At 40.8% G+C, this 20,810-nt stretch overlaps 1 protein-coding gene across 3 annotated transcripts in view; it reads left to right on the forward strand.

The window, feature by feature from the left end:
- Positions 1-20,810, forward strand: part of hbs1l (HBS1-like translational GTPase) — a 189,136-nt gene that overhangs the window by 91,401 nt on the left and 76,925 nt on the right. The window lies entirely within an intron of this gene.

The following is a 20,810-nucleotide window of genomic DNA, read 5'->3' on the forward strand; positions in this document are numbered from 1 at the left end:
GAAATGGCAGATGAGAATCAAGGTTGAGAAATGTACAGTTGAACATTTTGGAAGAAAAAAAATAAATTGATTACTATTTAGATGGGGAGAAAGTTCAAAATTCAGAAGTGGATAAGGGACTTGGGTGTCCTCATGCAGGATACTCTAAAGGTTAACCGTCAGGTTGGATCGGCAGTAAGGAAAGCAAATGCAATGTTGGGATTCTTTTCAAGAGGAATAGTGTGCAAGAGTAAGGAGGTGTTGATGAGGCTCTGTGGGGCACTGGTGAGACCTCATTTGGAGTACTCTGCAGTTTTGGGCCCCTTAGAAGGGATGTAGATGTTGGAGAGTGTTCAGAGAAGATTTACGAGGATGATTCCTGGAATGCAAGGGCTAACATATAGGGAGTGTTTATCGGCTCTTAAACTGTATTCATTGGAGTATAGAAGAATGAGAGGGGATCACAGAAACATTTTTAATGTTGAAAGGATTAGAAAGAGTAGATTTAAATAAGCTGTTTCCCTTGGTGAGTCCATGACAAGAGGGCCCCCATTTAAAGTAGATGAGGAGAAATTTCTTTAGCCAGAAGATTATGGATTTATGGAATGTGTTGCCACATACAGCTGTGGAGACCTGATCAATGGGGAGTTTAAGGAGGAGATTGATAGGTATCTTAATTAGTCAGGGTATCAAGGGATATGGGAAAAGTCTTAAAATTGGAACTAGATGGGAAAATGGTTTAGCTTGTGATGGAGTAGTATATGGTCAATTGAGGTGATAATAGTTTTTGAGTGTAGCATATGCCTGCAAACAACACTACTCAGACTGATGGCACCTCGAATTTTCACCTAAAATGTAGGTTTTGAGTAAGTACCAGGTCTGGTACTTACTTTTGACCAATATTTTAAAAGCAAATTACCCAGTCAAGGTTTAAATTTTATTAGCAAACTTTAAAATAAACCACCATCAGCTCCTTTAACAGGCTGTTGAAAGCCTGTACAGAGCCAACAGCAGTTAGACTGGGCAGATGGACCCCACGGGGGAACGCTGCGATTTCGCTGTTAAAGTTAATATTTTATACTTGGCATATAAGGTGACCCTGGTTTTGGGATGATATTTTTAATGTTCATGGACCATCTTGTATGCCGACATCTACGGTATAGGAGCACAGATGTCTTGCAACAATTTTACAAGACCCTGATGACTGCATCTGTAATACTGTCTTGAATGGCTGTCTTGGCCAAAGGAAAAAAAAGGTTTGTTGGTCAGGATAGCAAGGATTCACCTGGAATAGCAGGGCTGCTGTGTGGGAGAAGGTTGGTCAACTTGGCATAGACTCACAAAGATTTAGAAGAATGAGAGGAATGCTATCAAAGAGCACAAAATTCTGAAAGGCTCACTGCTGGGAGCTTGTTTTTCCTTGTCTGGAAGTTCAAAAACCAAGGGTCAGATTCTCAGGATACAAGTTGATAACTGAGATAAAGTAAATTTCTTCTCAGAGAGAGCACAAAAGCTATGGAGGAAAACCATTAAATGTATTTAAGGAGGAGATGTATTTCTCAACAGAAAAGGTATCGTGCTTTCGATGAGATGGTTTTTGAAATAAATGATTAGTCACAATGGCTGGATGATCTGGTTCTGTTCCTATTTTTTGATACACTGTTCACAGATGAAATATGGATGTTACTGGAAAGACAGTGATCCCAATTTTTTTGATTGTGTTTAATTGTGAATCACATTTTCCCCATGAACCAAATTGTCCACATTCGAACTTCAATTTATCTAGCATTATAGCTGTACTAGTATTGATAGCCTTAATTTCCTTGATTTTCTAAAATATTTGAGATGTTTTTATGATCTGCCATTTCTTTGTTCTCAATTATAGTTTCTTAATTTCTGCCCCTGAAGGACCTATATTTGTCTTCCTTCGTCCTTAGCTCTTCACATAAAATATAAGACATAGGACCAGAACTAGGCTATTCAGCTTATTGAGTCTGCCCCACTATTTCATCATGAGCTGATCAATTTTCACACTCAGCTCCACTGCCCAGCCTTCTCCCCATAAGCTTTGAGGCCCTGGCTAATCATGAACTCATCAATCTCTGTCTTAAATTCATCCAGTAACCTGCCTTCCATAATTACTTGTGGCAACAAGTTCCACAGATTTACTTTGAATCTTTATATTCCTACAATCTTTCTCATGAATTAACATAATGACTGAGACTTCACAACCCACTGAAGTAGAGGATTCTGAAGATTCACCACCCTCTGCATGAAGAACCATCTATCTCCATCTGTCTGAAGTTGTTTTACCCCCTTTTGTATAACAGGCCTCTCTGATTCTCATCTTATGAACCAGCAAGACATCCTTGCTGAAACTGGCTTGCTGAGTCCTGTCAGAATGATGGAAGCTTCAATGAACTATCCTCTCTAATTCCAGGGAACACTGGGCCAGTCTATTTGATTTCTTTCTTTATCAATCCCACCATTCAAAGTCAGTTTAGTTATAAAAGCCATTGTACATTTGCTAATACCAAAAGATGTCTGTTTCAGGTGAAGGGGATGAAAATTTAGGGGAGACTGACACCAGTTTTCTGCACAGAGTAGTGGGTGCTTGGTCTGCATGCAGATATAATGATGGAGGCTGGTACAATAGGGATATTTAAAAGACTCTTGGGCATATGGGTGCAAGAAAAAAAATAGAGGATTATGGGCTGCTAGATTGGAAAGGATTAGATTGAAGCTGGGGTTGGTTTCTATAGGTCGGCGCAACAGTGTAGGCCAAAAGGATGGATGGACTGTGCTGCACATTTCAATGTTCTATACCATTTGTCTTCCTCACTGTTAGTTATCATTCATTTATATACATGGGAGCTTGGTCCTTTTACAGATGAACATTCTTCAACTTCTCACAATAAAAAAAGAACTGCTGTTGAGTCCTTCCTCCCTCAGCTGGTCTTTATTTTCTTGAAGTCTCCTCACTTCTTACAGCTCCACCGAATGGACCAAAGATTCCAGCGTTTAGGTGAGAGTGTTGTCATTTGTCATTAATGATTTGAGTTTTTAGTCATGCACATAGCACATATACACTGAAATTTTTGCTTGCCACAGCTTAACAGGTACTTCATAAAAATGCAACTGCAATAGTGTAAATTAAATTGAAAAAATATAATAAACTCAAAAGATGATAAATATTCACAGTTGCAGTTGTGCAAGAAAAAGGGCTTTATAAATGTGCATTCTTTTTGACGTGTCAGAGGAGTCCATGATTTGTATCATAGGGAGGTTCAAGAGCCTGATAGCCATTGAGAATAAATTATTCTTAAACTGAGAAGTGCTGGTCTTCAAGCTTCTGTACCTTCTATCTGAAGGTAGCATTAAGAAGAGGTTGTGACCAAGGTGAGGGGGATATTTTATGTTGGCAGCCTTTTTGAGGCAGCGCCTTGCATAGACGCCTTCAGTGGATGAGAGGTCAGTGCACGTGATGGACCTGGCTATGTCTGCAGCCTTCTGTTTTCCTGGGCACACAAATTATCAAACCGGGCTGTGATGCAAGCAGTCAGTATATTTTCGGCAGTGCATCCGTAGAGGTCTGATAGAGTATTTGATAATGTGCCAAATCTCCTCTTTCTCGAAGAGGCTTTAGTGGTGTTTGGTTGCACATGACTAAATATGGCTGCAAGTAACCTAGTAAAACGAGTCAGGAGGCATAATTGTCAAAATGGAAGATGGTTGTGATTTGTTGGAGGTGGGTCATTTGAGCCCCAGATTTTTTTTGGTTAACAATCAAGGTCCAATCATCTTCACCTGCTTTAAATTTACATATACAGCATGATAACGGGCCCTTTCGGCCCATGTTGCCCAATTACACCTGATTGACCTACAACCCTACTATGTTTTGAAGGGCGGGAGTAAAACAGAACCCCCAGGAAAAACCCATGCAGACATGGGGCAAATGTACAAACTCAGACAGCATGGGATTCAAACCCCAGTTCCGACCGGTGTCACTGTAACAGCGTTGCACTAACTGCTACACTACCACTCGCTTTGTGGACCTTATGAAATTGAAAGTAGGGATCCTCACTAATGTTTGAACAATTTTCATTTCTATTTGCATCTCTTGAGTAAATGATGCATACCTGCATATACAGTGACATCCCTGTTATCTGGATTTCAAGCAATTGGCAAAAAAATTGCAGAAAATAAATAGATAAAAACATGAAATTTTAAAATTGGCACACCTTGCCATTAGTTCGCCAATCACACAAGGTGCAATCTAAAGAAATGGAAAATTCACTTAAATGGCATCTATCAATCCCCATAGGTCCTGGGTACTAGGGAAATTACTGTACTTAGGCTCAGACAACATTTAGGTATGGGCTGATAAGTCACTTGTGCGATTTGTTCCAGATCATTACCATGCCCAACAATAGGCTAACCCAGCAATTCTCTCCCTTTTTTGGGCTATGGCCCTCGTAGGACTTTGTTCAAAGTTTGTGCCCCCTTCCCTGTGAAGCAGGTTTCTTCTGTATTTCACTCTTATAGACTCCTTAAAAAAAACAATAAACATATTTTATGATTTCAGTCTGTATCCCCCTAAAATGGCTGTGGCCTCTGTTGAGAATGGTTGATCTCACCATCTGCACATCATCTAATAACCTTGCATTGCCAAATCCCCTCTATCATCATCATCCCTGGGGGAGAGATGTTGCCATTGACTAGAAACTACATGCTACAAATGGGAGGCATTCCATTTGTCATTTATTTGTCTACCATAGTCTATTGATACATTACAACAGTCTGCAACTTTCTCACAGTTAACCATGTTGACATCTTCCATGTTCACAATCATGGCTCTCACATCAAATATGAATAGTTGAGTTGTAGTGGTTAGATTTCTGAACAATTTTGAAGCCTCACCTAAATAAGGAGGCATGAGTTCAAATTCTTGGAGTTCACGAACATGCCGTTTGCTCAATTAATGGGCAATGGTATCAATCTAAATATTCACACTCACCCTTATTAGTGGTCCATGGCAGCAGTTATTAGAATTTGTGGCAGTAGTTACTAAAAGTTGTCCTGCACTTTTCACCAAAGTAGCTAGACAGCACCTCCTGAACTTCCCAAAGAGGAGCAAGAGACAAATGAATCAATATTGTGTAGCGGTGGCTACACTGCTTCTGCAATAACACACACAACCAGACGAATTGAGCTCACTGAGCAGACTAGTTTATTGCAGGCTGCTGGGCTGCACTTATACTCCCAGCCCAGACCTGGCTGAGAACCGTGCTGGAGGGCGCTGACGTCACCTGGGTGTCATGTGGTCCCCCAGCGCGGGTTTCCGAGTCCTGTGCTGGAAAAAAGGGAAACCCCCAATGGCACCATATTAGCTGGCTGCCCCGCCGCGTGGCTTACAAGCGGGGCCGGTTCGCCTGCCTTGTGGTGAGCCGCCACACAGCTCCCACCCCCAGAACCGGTGCTTCTTGGGCTGGGCAACGACCATGGGCTCGGTGGGATCGAGGTGCCCTGGCTTCAGCCTGACCATGGTAAACAGTTCCCGCCTGCCGCCCATGTCCAGCATGAGCATCAAGCCGGAACGCTGTACAACCCTGTACGGCCCCTCGTACGGTCGCTGCAGAGGTGCCGTGGTCGGGTCCCGCCGAACGAAAACATACTCCGCGGAAAGCAATTTGCCGGGAACATGAGATGGGCGGGTACCATGCCTGGGTGGCGGTGGGGCTCGAAAGAGTCCAAACGTGTCTTGAGGTGAGGAAGTAGTTCATGTGGCGACCGCTGGGGATTGTGAGGTGCGTTGATGAACTCACCAGGTAGTGCCAGCGGCGCACTGTAAACCAGCTCAGCTGATGATGCCTGCAGATCTTCCTTGGGAGAGGAGCGGATGCCCAGGAGCACCCAAGGCAGTTCATCCGTCCAGTTGGGACCAGTGAGGCTGACCACGAGCGGCGACTTAAGGTGGCGGTGCAGACGTTCGACCAGTCCATTGGCCTGCGGGTGGTAGGCGATGGTGCGGTGTAGCTGGATCCCCAACCTGTTGGCGAGTGCCCAGAGCGCAGATGTGAACTGGGCACCCTGATCGCTGGTGAGGTGAGCCGGGATGCTGAAGCGGGTGACCCAACCATGGAACAGTGCTCGGGAGCAGGAGTCGGTGGAGGCGTCTGGCATCGGGATCGCCTCGGGCCAGCGAGTGGTGCAGTCCACAACCGTAAACAGGTAACGGTTGCCCCGGGAAACAAGTAAGGGCCCGACACTGTCCACGTGAATGTGGTTGAACCATTCCTGGACGTGATCAAACTCCTGTATGGGTGCCCTGGTGTGCCGGTGCACCTTGGACGTCTGGCAATGGGTACATGTTCTGGCCCAGCCCGCGATCTGCTTCTGCAGCCCATGCCATACGAACCATTCTGGCACCATCCGGACCGTGGACCTGATGGACGGATGTGAAAGGTCATGGATGTGATGGAAGACCTGTCTGTGCTACTGCTGGGGAACCACTGCCCGCAGGGTGCCCAAAGAGATATCGCACAGGATGGAGCCTTTGCCGCTCAGAATCGGGAGGTCTCGGAACCGCAGGCCGGTGATGGTGGTCTTGAAGGTCCTCGTCTCCTCATCAGCTTCCTGGTCCCGGGCAAGCTGGTCGAAGTTGAGGCCAGACGTCAGCGCGCAGATGGCCGGTCGCGAGAGTGCATCAGCAACCACGTTATCCTTCCCCGCCTTGAGCCGAATGTTGGCGGTAAACTCCGACACGACCAGGGATCCTTTGCCATTGCAAGCGCCTGGGTGAGGGGTTTGTGGTCAGTGAAAATTGTAAAAGTCCTCCCCTCCAAAAAAATAGCAGAAATGCTGCACTGCCAGGTACGTGCCCAGTAACTCGCGGTCAAAGGCACTATACTTGCTTTCCGGCGGGTAGAGCAGGCGGCTGAAGAATGCCAGCGGCTTCCAATGTCCATTCACCTGCTGCTCCAGTACGGCACCAATGGCTGTGGCAGAGGCATCGACAGAGAGTGCCATATGCAGGTTGGTGGCCTTTGCGAGGGCATCCTTGGTGGAAGACACAAGAGCAACTTGTCCGTGAACTACTCTTTGCAGACGATGCCGCTTTAGTTGCCCATTCAGAGCCAGCTCTCCAGCGCATGACGTCCTGTTTTGCGGAAACTGCCAAAATGTTTGGCCTGGAAGTCAGCCTGAAGAAAACTGAGGTGCTCCATCAGCCAGCTCCCCACCGTGACCACCAGCCCTCCCCACATCTCCATCGGGCACACAGAACTCAAAACGATCAACCAGTTTACCTACCTCGGCTGCACCATTTCATCTGATGCAAAGATCGACAAAGAGATAGACAACAGACTCACCAAGGCAAATAGCGCCTTTGGAAGACTACACAAAAGAGTCTGGAAAAACAACCACCTGAAGAAACACACAAAGATCAGCGTGTACAGAGCCGTTGTCGTACCCACGCTCCTGTTCGGCTCCGAATCATGAGTCCTCTACCGGCATCACCTATGGCTCCTAGAACACTACCATCAGCGCTGTCTCTGCTCCATCCTCAACATGCATTGGAATGACTTCATCACCAACATCGAAGTACTCGAGTTGGTAGAGTCTGCAAGCATCGAATCCACACTGCTGAAGACCCAACTGCGCTGGGTGGGTCACGACTCCAGAATGGAGGACCATCGCCTTCCCAAGATCGTGTTCTATGGCGAGTTCTCCACTGGCCACCGAGACAGAGGTGCACCAAAGAAGAGGTACAAGGACTACTTAAAGAAATCTCTTGGGGCCTGCCACATTGACCACCGCCAGTGGACTGGTATCGCCTTCAACCGTGCATCTTGGCGGCTCACAGTTCGGCGGGCAGCAACCTCCTTTGAAGAAGACCGCAGAGCCCACCTCACTGACAAAAGACAAAGGAGGAAAAACCCAACACCCAACCAACCAATTTTCCCTTGCAACCGTGCCTGCCTGTCCCGCATCGGACTTGTCAGTCACCAACGAGCCTGCAGCAGATGTGGACATACCCCTGCATAAAACTTCGTCCGCGAAGCCAAGCCAAAGAAAAACAAAAAAGAAGTTGATGTTTAGGTCATCTATTCAATTTGATGGAAAAATTCTGCAAAATATTTTAAACTGCACCAGACTTTTTTTTGTCATACTGGTAACTAGAGCTAAGGTAAAGAACAAAGGGATGCACTGTAGGTGGAAAGTGAGTGCAGTTGCAAACAGTCAGGCCTTTTGTATAGATGCATGTTCTAATTTTGTAGTGAAAAAAGAGCAAAAATTATGACAAACACATGGGATTGTGACTGCTGCTTGGGTAGAATGTCAGCAACATGGTGCGCATCTGATCATTGTTTCCAGGCAGCTATTTCAATGCAACTTTAAACAGTCACCCCTCTATAATTGTTTTGATATTAATCCTGTTATTTGAATGATCACACCAACTCTTAAGTGTTGAAATTTTTTTAACTTTAAATCAACTGAAAAGGTTATTTACCAACTTTTAGAATATTCCATCCATAATCTCACAAATTATCCAGTTGTGGTTGGATTCACCACTGCCACTACAATTGTAAGGATGAGTTGCTGATAGAGTCAGTCGGCTTAATGAACCATCAATGGCATAATTGCAAAATAGCAGTATGGTTGGCACCAGTGTAAACAGCTAAGTTCAGTGGAATTTGAAGGAACAGAGAAAAAGTAAAAAATTCCAGGATGTAATAGGCCATCTGCATTTGGAAATAATCTATATGCGTTGGTAATTATAAAAGCAGCTACACAGAAAATTTGTAGATTTTATGTGAACGATATGATTGCACCTTTTTAGGAACTGAAATTATTTTGGAGGAACTAATTAAACAGATGTAGAGATCGAACGGAAATATGTGCAGTGTGGTTTAGCCATTCCAGACTTCACTACCACACTTGTGTAAGGTTTGTAATGTTATAACATGGAGAGTGAATGTTTAAATCTGCTTTGTTATTTATAAGCCTAGTTAAGTTGCTCGAGGTTTCTGAAACTCTGAAATGGATAGTGTCGCAGCTATTTTGTCCTTTTTTGGAAAAAGTGAACACTTTGATAAACTTGTGTCAAACCCAAATGATGCTCCACATACACAACTGAGAACCTGCAATTTCTTTCACTGTATCATGACAGGCAGGCTATTAAATCAACTTTGGTGCAATTAAAAAATATAGGAGGCCATGCCAGGAGGTTTCTGACATAGTCACAACACATGACGTGTTCAAAAGTAGCACGTAAAGAGCTAAAGAATCCCACATCCACAAGACCTGACTTGCGGCACCTCAATAGACAATTGGAGGAGGCTATTCCAAGAACATCCTCATCCTCAACAATGTTATTTAATGTTAGTGTACAAGAAGATAGGATCAGGAGTAGCCCATTTAGTCTGTCAAGCCTTCTCTGCCATTCATCAAGATGGTTGCTGATCTTTACCTCCTTTTCCTGCTCTAACTCAATATCTCCTAATTTCCTTTATCTTGAGAAATCTATCATCATCTGTTTTGAGGTAGAGATTTCCAAAAACTCACCACCTGCTGAATGTAAAAACAAAAGTCTAATTTTCTTGGTTCCAAACAATCTTTCCAGCCTGTCAAGTCCTGAAAGAATTTCACCAGTTTTAATGAGAGTTCTCATTTCTCAATTCTGAAGAATACAAGCTTAAAATACCCAGTCTGTCCTTTTGTGATGTCCACATTCCCTGAATCGTTTTTGTTTTGTTTGCTGCATCCCCTCTGAGGAAATTATATTCCCCTTTTGCTTAGGAAACAAAAACTCTACACAAACCTCCAGATGCAGTCTTGCCATTATCTTATGTAATTGCAGTAAGATCTCTTTACTTGTGTTGTCAAATCTTGTAATAAAGGCTCTTGTAATACCATTTGCCTTGCTTATTGTTTGCTACACCTTTATATTTGCTTTGTGGCTTTTTTGTAAGGTATGACATGAACATTACCTAAACAAAGTCAATTTCTTCACATTTATTCATATTAGATTTGCCTTTTTCTTGCTCACTCAGGTCATCTGTATCCCATTGAAGTTGCTATGCATCCTCTTTCCTACTCGCAAATCAAATCAAATTTTGTGTCATTCATAAATTAGAATTATGACATTCTGGCTTGTGTACCAATCACTGCAGTGCTTTACTAGTCATAGCCTTCCAAACTGAGGAAGATCTTGTCCTACTCTTTGGTTTCAGTCCACTAACTAATTCTTAACACATGAAAATATATTGCATCTAACTTCATATGCCTTTAACGTCTGTGGGACCTATGGAAAGTTTTCTGAAAATCTAAATATTACATATTGACTGATTTCCCCCCCCCCCCCCCCCCCCCCTTATGTATTCCACAAATCAGATCTTAAAATCAAGCACTGCTTTTTCATGGCAAAGATTTTCTGGATCCTATTATTTTCAAGATGACATTGGATCTCTGCAACTAAAAACAAAGGTAGCAGGTGCATGGGGGTGCCATCAATGTTCAGTTGGTATTTTGCAGGGCCATTGGAATCCAGACCTTATTACAGTGTCAGTGCAGTATCCTAGCTCCCATGTAGAAAGGTTAAAATTTTTAATGTTTTCTGGATGTCTGCATCAGTGGCAAGTTCTGCATTATTACCCATTCCTAATTGTCCTTGAGAAGGTCATGAGTCCCCTTTTTAAACCTCTACCAACCTGACTATGAGGGTATTCCTGCAGTGCAGGTGGATGGTAAGTTTTATACCAGATATCTTTATAACAAGTGATATCTTTTCTAAGTCAAGGTGACATGCACATTCATATTGCATCTTGGAAATCATCCTTGCATGGTTGTAATTATAAAAGCTGCTTAATACAGTTAGAATACGGAGAAAATGTATGGATTTAATGTTAACAATATGATTCAAACTTTACAGGAACTGAATTTTTTTGTGGGGGGGTAATCAACTTAACAGGTGTAGAGATCAAGCAGAAATATGTGTGGGATGATCTGTCCATTTCAGTCTTTACTACCACCCTTGTGTAAAGTTAGCAATAACATTACTTGTGCCCATTGTCTTCAATATTAGTAGGGCACCTTGATGTTGCAATTGGTCAAATTAATGTCTTGATGTTACCCTCACCTCGCCTCTAGATTTCAGCACTCTGGTCCGTGGTTGGGCCTAAACCGCGGTGAGGTTTGGAGCAAATGACCCAAGAACATACGAATCTGAGTAATTTATTAATGATTAAGTGCCACTTGGTAACAGTGCCATTACTCCACTGACTGAACAGGCAGTAATTGGATTAGATTTGTTTTGCTTTTTGTGACCAATTACCCATTGTTCTGTGGGTGATTGTGTTGCAACTGTAATGGAACAGTTTTGGCTTGTAGCTTAATACATTCTTCAATGCAATAGATCAAAAATTGCCTGGATCATATAGCCTTTGATGTTTCCATTGCACTTGAGCAATTGTTGATGTCACATGGATTGAGATGAATTTGTCTCGAGCCTAGGTTCTGGGACTAGTGAGGTTGCTTTAAGGAAACTAAGTTGTCTTGAGGAAGGTTTTTAACCTTGTCAATTCCTCCTTTTGCCCCTTCAAGATGCTGTTTGAGCTGTAAACTTCTTCCAGCAATTTTATTTTTGCACCAGATTCCAACATCTGCCATCTCTTGTGTGCCCAGCTAAAATGAAACCTTTTTTTTTGGCACTTATAACCATAAGATTACAAACTCTTTACATTATTCTTTCACACCTATTTGTTGGGATATGCCATTTCATTGAAGAGATCAGATACAGATTGGATAACCATTTTGGAGAACACTTCAGTTCAATTCATGTCAGTGACCATGAGCTTCCAGTTTGCTGTACTGCTGAGACAGTTTGATGAACAGGCTGGATGTGGAAAAAAACTGGAAAGGTTATTTAACGGATATGCAATGTGTAGAGACAGAAAATTATGCTATTTCCATATTTGAGTGGTCAGCAGGAATGGAAGGTGAATTAAAATGATAATTATAGAACACTACAGCAAAAAAACAGATTCTTTGGCCCATCTAGTCTATGCCAATCTATTATTTTGCCTTGTCCCATTGACCTTGACCATAATCCTCCATACTTCTCCCACCCATGTATCTATTCAAATTTCTCAAATTTGAAATCTATTGGCAGTTCGTTGCCCTCTGAGTGAACAGTTCCCTTGAACAAGGGCTCAGATCCAAAAAGTCAGTTATATATCTTTACCTCCTTTGGAAATTTACTACAATCACAGCGTCTGCAGATTTTCATGTTTGATCCCCTTAAATATTACACCCTTAACCCATAAGCCCTCATTCTTGTCTCAGCCAACCTCAATGGAAAAACCCTGCTTGCATTTACCCAATCTATGCCCCTCATCATTTTGAATACCTCTGTCAATTACAATCATATATAAATTGGCTGCAATACATTTGTGTGGTACAGAAGTGATGACACCTCAGAAGAATAGAGAAGAATTTGGGTTTATCAAGAGGATTAGCATAAGAACATTTTTTTGAAAAGGAGCAGGAGTAACCCAACTAGCCCTTCCAGCCTGCCTGGCCATTCAAAATTATCATTTCTGATCTGATTCAAGCTTTAACTCTTCTGTGCCATTTTTTCCATAACCTACAATTCCCCAAACTTTCAAAAATTCACCTAGTTCCATTTTAAATACCTAAATTTGTGATTAATTTGTTTTGGGGTATTCTGAAAATGTGAATGTCACATAAATGTTCATTTGATCTTTTATCGTTTTTTATTCTTTGAGGAAAAATGGTGAATCTTTTACTATGAGTGGTAAATAGAACGTCGTGTGATGCCATGTGGAGCATCACACAACCTACTGACTCCCGTGGGATTAACTGAAAAAAAAGTACATTTTGAAAAAAGTTAATTTTATTAGAACTATTTTAAAGTTATTCTAAAGTGATTAGTAGAAGAAAAGATGTCGGCAAAAAAAACAGCCACAAAGGTAACACCAATGAAAAAATCAGAAGCGAAGAAAAAAAGAGAAGTTGGGCCTAACTTGTCGATGAAGCAGGCCACTGAAGTTGTTCTGAATCTGCCAGTGAGGACCCAATGGTGGGACCTTCCTCCAGAGCACTCTGCGGCACTCCATAAAGATGGCGCCAGAGGAAGAGTTAAAACTGCACTGCGCAAGCGCGAGAAGTTGGCCATGCACGTTGCAAAGGGAAAAAAATTGGAGAGTAGTAAATAAGTAGGGATTTTTCTCTCATTTGGATATCAGCTAATCTTTATGGTTGAATGATAGCCATATTTGGGGGTAAGAAATGCAAATTTTTTTCCCTGGATTTTTTTTTTCTTGCCCTTCACCTGTCTGAGAACAGGTTAAAGGCCATTTTATTGTGGCTTTCAAGTTTTCTTATCAAGTAATCCTGGGAGTGAAACAGATCATGTCCTTTATCAGTTTAACCTAACATTAAAATGTGGTTACATTAGCCGTTAAGCAGAATTTGCATTTTCTATCAACTTGACTCAAAAATAAAAGTGGTTGCTTAATTGGAAAGTTTATATTTAAATATTCTCATTAGGCAGATTAATTGCTTTAATAGGCTAGAAATTCAATGGTATTGGGACAGTCATTGCAGTCCCATTATTTTTTTGTTTGTCCACAGTCAAAGACTTCTCTGTCTCTGGCCTAAGCAGAAGAATTTGGTTGTGCTGTTTGGGAGAAGTCTGCAAGGGATGACAGTGGAAGAATGTAATCAGGACTTGACTACATACCCTTACTGTCCAATTACGACATATGGTGACTCATTTAGAAGGAAAGGGTAAATTGAGGCAGAGAAATAGTGATGTATGCTGGTGTAGTTGAAAATTATCTGGTTTTGTTGGTGGGGGGGGGAGAGTGGTGTGGTGTTTGGAAGGAGAGAATGAATGGGGAGGGAGAAATGTGTCTGTGGGGAAGTTAGTTTGGAGCCTGGATGACAGTAGCATTAAGAATTACATTTGTAACAAACTAAGTTTTATTCCATTTTGATTGGTGTAGCAACAGGCCTCATAATGCAATGATCTCCTGCTTAAGTGTTCCTTGCACTCTGAGTAAATAAACATAAAGGTCGTGCATCCAGGCAGGGTTTTGAGTATCCCTGAGCCTTGATTTCAAATAAATCAGTTGCACAGAGAAATCAATTACATAACACAGGAATGGTGTGCTGTCTTTGAGAACTTCCAGGTCAAATTTTCTTGATCACCAAAAAAAACTAGTCATGAAATTCTTGACAGCAACACTTCAAAATATTGCTCCATTTACAAGGTGAGCTGTTTCTTCAAAAAATTGATTTGTATTTTTCTCAAAATTTAGATTAGAAATACAAGTAATTGTACTCATTTGAAGTATTGTAAAAAATATTTACTAACCAAATAAAACTTGAGTGTCAAGGATCGTCAGATTGCTTGAAAGATGCCTGAATGGACACTGGGTTAGTTCCATTTCTCTAGCAGTAAGGCACACGTTGGTATAGTTTAGTATGAATGTGTTTGACAATTTAATACTCTTTAAATAGAAATTGAACTCTGATCATTTGATGAGGCTTTGACTGCAATTCTGGAGGTTTTCACTGGTCACTTTATAAACAGGATTGTTTCCCCCAAAATAATGTTGTTATTTGCCTGCCCTAATTTCATAGGCATAGCTCTCACCCACCCCACCTCCTCCACCCCCTCCCCCCCCCTTTGTGGTCTTAAGGCTATTGGAGGTGAACACCCTGTAGTTTATGAACACATAGATGTGGACTGAAATTGGAATGTGGTCAACAAGGCCCAGAGCTTTGGACCTCTTATTATTAATATTATAAGCTATCACTGGTTATACTTCAGACAAATAACCACAGGTATTTTCCCCCCACATTCCATTTTCACTTTATTGCATAATTGGCAATGGACTGCTAGAGGAAACTAGAAGTGGGTACAATATAATATTAAAAGGGTTTGAAGGGTGGACTAACTACAGGCAATGTGACTAGCCCAATATGCCATCTTGGTCAGCATGCGTGAATTGCACCAAATAGCCTGTTCCATGCTTTACAACCCTGACCAGCAAAACAAATTGCCAAGCTTTTGATAAACACAGATTGTTGGCAATTGAAATTAAGATCTTTCTGTGAATACTACATTTTACACAAGGGTTGCAAAATGATTAACATCATCAATGTATTTTTCATAAGAAAGGGATACATCTACAGATGTTAGAAAATTGAAATGTCGGAAATGGAAATATTCAACTGGTCAGGTGGCATAGGTCAAGAGACAATAAAATGTTGCTTATTTTCCAGAAGTAGGAAAAGTTAGAATAAGATGTATTTTGAGTGGCATAGAAATTTTAAATTGTAGGCTGACTTTGTGGCGGTCATAATGTCATTTTTTTCCCTTCAAAACAGCTTTTGTTTAATTTTAAATTTACACAACGCTTAGCTGATATGTGCTCTGATCTGTAATGTTGGCAGTAAACAGTTCCCCTGTTTTGTTCATTTAAGTGGACCTGAAGTTTCACAGTCTCTGCAGAAGTTATGTTTTATATAAAACCAAGGTGAACCATAGAACATTACTGCACCTTTCTACTCTGTGCCAAACCATTTTTCTGCCTAGTTCCACTGACCTGTACCCAGTCCATAGCCCTTCATACCTCTCCCATTTATGCATCTGTCTAAATTCTTCTTAAATATTAAAACTGAGCCTCCATTCACCACTTCAGCTAGCAGCTCATTCCACACTCCCACCAGACTCTTTGTGAAGAAGTTCCCCCTGAACTTTTCCCCTTTCACACTTAATCCATGTCCTCTGGTTTGTATTTCACCTTCCCTCAGTGCAAAAAGCCTATCTATATTTACTCTTTATATCCCCCTCATAATTTTAAATACCTCTGTCATTCTTATATCACCTATCCTGTCTCATTCCCTCATAGGAGATCCAGGATCCAGTATTGCACTTTCGAGTTGGTACCTCTCTATATTGATTTAGAAAATGTTCCTAAATATATTTGACAAATTCCAAGCCATCCAACCCTTTTACAGTATGGTAGTCCCAATCAATATGTGGAAAATTAACATCTCCAATTATTAAACCTTATGTTTCCTGTTGCTGCCTGCTATCTTTCTACAGATTTGCTTCTCCCTTCCCTTAGTCACAGGACCAGACTCCGTGCCAAAGATCTGATCGCCGTGGATTATACCTGGTAGGTCGTTCCTACCCAACAGTATCCAAAATGGTATACTTGTTATTGAGGGGAATGTCCACAGGGTGCCCTGCACTGCCTACCTGTTCCCTTTTTCTCTTCTGAATGTCATCCATCTACTCCTTCTGCACCCTAGGTGTGATAGTGTTCCTGTAACTCCTATCACCCCCCCTCTGCCCCCTGAATGATCTGAGTTCTTCCAACTCCAACTCCAGTTCCTTAACTAGGTTTGTCAGGAGCTATAGCTGGATGCACTTCTTGCAGATTAAGTCGACAGGGATATTGCTGGCTTCCCTCGTGATCCACATTCTGCAAGGGGAGTATTCCCCTGCCTTGGGTTCCATTCCCACTGTTTATGACAAGAGGAAAAATATATATATATAATACCTGCCCTTACCTGTGCCTAGCAGCTAAATCCTTCTTGTTTCTTGAATAGGGTGGCTCTTTCCTAATTCAACTCCTGCACCACCACCTCAGCCTCTATTCACCAAAGCCTCTTGAAAGTAATCATTTTTGCATAATTAAATAAGTAATAAAGGAGATGCGGAGGGTGGCGAGACACCCTGCAGGATGAAAAATAAGACATCAAAGAGTGGACAAAACTCTCTCGTAGGGTTAATGGCCATCGAGCAAACACATTCCGTGAAGCATGGAAAAGGCATCCCTTGCATCACAGCTTGGTCTGGCCACTCATTGCAACAGAACTTTCCCCAACCATCATGGACCTCACCATGTTGTTGGATCTGGGAGGGGATGTTGAGAGAGTGGACCTTTGCAACCCCTACTCACTTAAATATATTCACACACATGCTGTTCCTTTCTGAAGAGTGGGGTATCCTCATATCAAACACCAAAACCTGGGATGGATAGCCAGAAAAAAGGAAATGTAGATTTTTTTTGAGATGAAAGGCTATTATGAACAGATGGAGAGACTATACAAATGGAGTCAAATTATTTGGATGTTAGCTATAGAACTGATGATTTTGAAGTAATTTGGAAAATGTAGAACCAACAAAATCTTCATTTCTTTAATAGTGAGGCAATTTGGAAGATGACAAAATTTTGAGTTTGAAGTAAATAGTAACTTCCAAAATTGGCATGCAGGGTTGAGTGCAAAAGTGAATAAGTTGAAGACATAGATGTTTTACCCTTTAACTGTTTTGGTATTTGTAGATGTGTGGGATGAATTGGTGGTGCCCACAAAACATGGTAGACTGTGTTTGGCTTTCTCAATTGAGAATATGAGCTTTTAAAATACTGTCAATTTCTCTGACATTGAAAATTTTGAATACTCATTCTTCTACATTTTAATCGTTAAAGATTTTTTTCCTTTTTCATCTTTTGCTTTGCCATATTATCATTCACACCCAATTACATACAATCACTACAGATTTAATTTCACTGTGGACTGTGACATTCAAAGTATGGGATTTATTCCTTGATGGGTTTTTGGAATTATTCTTTAATTCTACTGCATTGTGTTTCTTGATCATTCATCCTTTTGACATTAAAGTTCCATTCAGGTAGCATAACATTCATTCATATTCTCTGAGATAATGTTAAATTCTCATTTTGAATGCACTCCCATTTGGAATTTGACTCTTCCATACAAGTTTTGGCACATGCTGTAAACAAATATTGGTATTTGTTTAAAAAAAGCAAAAGCATGCCTTGTCCCTGCAGGGCTCCTAACAGCCTTAAAATTCCTTGTCAAAATCATTGACCTGAGGACCTGGCTCAGCACATAGCAACTTTTCCCCAAGGTAAGCGCTGGCGAATTCGGCATGGTTCAGGACTTTTGAATTTCCTAGGAAATATTGCAGCTGAACGTGGTTAAAAAATAGCTGCCAATTATTGCCAAGTAAGTTTTAGATTACCGCATTTGTCTCTGTCTGATGGTTGTCCCAAATTTGCTTGAATTTATACAAGTAAAAGTTGGTGTTTGAATCCATGGTCATTTATTAGCAAAATTCTTTGCATCATTATTGTTCTGTCAACAAGAACTTTTTCTTGCTCTGTTCATCTTGAATTGAAGTTTTCACCTTTGGGGATAAGACTTGTTGACAGCAAGGAATGAACAGTTCTGGTTTGGATGGAGATTCTTTCTGAAGATCATGAAAATTCAAAGAACATAATGTCAAAGTACTCTGCTGGTTATCATCATCTGTGAGGTGACAAACAGAATTAATAATTCATAATGTTGAGCTTTGAATAAAGTGTCTCTGCACATGGAATCCAGCAGAAGTTCTACAAATTGACACTTTTTGTTAAGGAAAGGCCCTGTCTTCTGAAGCACAAATTATGTTTTTCTTTGAACTAGCATGGGCTAGATTACCATTTTATCCCAGGATCATTTAACACAAATCTTATTTTTTTTCATCTTTTCAGATGTTATGTTATGTTGACTCTTCTTGTCACTTTACAAGTACACCTTGATCTATTTTCCTGTTTTTTTTATACATTTTGTATTACCAACTGCTATAGTATTTTGATGTTTCCTTAAAATAAATAAAACATGCATTTGATGGTAGACAAAGGAAGATCTGTAAATCTTGAAGTGGTCTTTGGACAGGCTTGGTTACTGATGTGGGAAAAAGTTAGTCAATTAAGTGAGTGGCCATAATGTTAGTTAATCATGTGTAATGAACAAAATTATTTAGTTTACATAATGAAAAGTAGAAATAACCCAAGATAAAAGGACAGATCTGTCTGAAGGAGCCATAGAAAGGTGAATGAATATGGATTCTCTACTGGAGAAAAGCCAGCAAAATAAATTTGTTAATATCTTACAATTGGGCTCTCTTCAAAATCATAGATGTAAGACTGTTCAATGGAGCATAGAGGAGACGGTGTGCCTGTGTTGAAAAAAAGGTATTATTGGGAAAATTACTGAACCAGTGAAGGCTATGTGATTGATTATTGAACTGATTTCTGTCCTGTGTACTGCTCCTCCTCTTTGAGGGATTATGTCAGTACTAATGTTGCACCTCGGAAATCTGAGCATATCCTGAACTTTTTAAAGAAGTGTTGGAAGTGGTGCATGTTTGCTGTATCTTGCCATGAACCTTTATTGACAGGGAGCAGTGTGATGCAGCAGAGACAGGTTGGTGGAAACTTTAGGTTTTGCTGGTTTTCTGAATACATGGCCCTCTTGTATGCATCAGTGCCTTGTAGTTTGGATTCCAAACCTGTGCAAACTCAAGTCTTATCTGCAGGTCAACTACTAAGATTTGGGTGACCTTGACTGCGGACTATGTCTCCAAAGGCAGAGCAGTGTATTCTTAGTATTGGAGGTTAGCTTCATCCCATTAGATGTTTGTTGGAAATGGAGTGCCACACTGCAGTGAAAACAATTGATAAATATGTTGGGGCAATGGTGTGGCCTGGTGTGACACAGGTTTTCCCTGAGATTTGGATCTTTAATGGAGTATTTATTAGTGATCATGGTTTGCCTGTCAATATGAATACCTGTGGGTAGCTGAATTTGAGGAAGACATTTCCATAATCCCTCCCAGCTGATGGAATCAAAAGCTTTAATGAGGTTTTAGAAAACCATGTTTAATGGCTCATGCTGCCTTGCATTTTTCTTGGAGTTGTATGGTGAAAATGTCGTCCACAATGTCTTTAGATGGATAGGATCTGTACAGTAATTCAGGGTGTAGTCTTTCGGCCTTTGGGTGGCTGTGTTGAGGAGTGCTCCCCGTCTATGGCAAACAGCAGGAAGACCCTTATCATATTCAGATGCATCTCATTTCATTTTCTCTGGTCTTTTGGAATATCCTTCACTTTCCAGGAGTAGATGACATTGTCAAGTGGTGACTTAAGCATTTCACAGGAAATGCATTATTGCTTAACTTCTAGAGTTGCTGTCCATCTTTTGCCAAAGATGAAATTTAAATTTCACAAGAATTGTGTGATTATGTTGCTTTTACTTTTCAAACAAATGACAGTTCGATTCCTCATCAGAACATTCTTTATTAAAGGCAAGATTTCTCAACTAACATCAATGTTAGATAACCACAATGTTTCAAGAATCGTACACTTAGTTCTTAAATAGTTTGCAGTGATGATTTTTGAAGGATAATTAATTGGTTAAATGAATATAGATTATCGATGTTTGAGTTTTTTTCTTTCCTAAAAGAGGTGATTAAAAAGGTGAAGGAGCTTGGCAATATATAATGGGAAATTTAGCACCTTCAGCATCAGTAAAACAGGAGAGCAATATAGACAGCATTTAAAATGAGTAAAGTGTGAAATAGGCATTTTAGATGATCAAGGTCAAAGTCTAACATTTGAAAGGAACTAATAATATCTGAGCAAACAGAATTTGCACATTTTTTGCAATGAAAATTAGAAAAAAATGATATTGAAACTTGGAAATCAGAAAATGGCAATGCTTTGGTTTCAATGGAAAAAAAAATATACAGTGGGATGATTGACAAAATAGAAATAAACTAATCTAGATTATTATTGAAGTGCAGGCTAAAATTGAGAAACACGAACAGCAGATGCAACAATTTTGTGTGTCTGAGGCCACGAATAGCATTGTACAATTGTTCCTGCTGACATAAAGGCTGTTTGGCACATATGGTCTACACCAGCTCTTGGAAGAGAAAT

Source organism: Narcine bancroftii, chromosome 6 (assembly GCF_036971445.1).
Source record: "Narcine bancroftii isolate sNarBan1 chromosome 6, sNarBan1.hap1, whole genome shotgun sequence".
NCBI lineage: Eukaryota > Metazoa > Chordata > Chondrichthyes > Torpediniformes > Narcinidae > Narcine > Narcine bancroftii.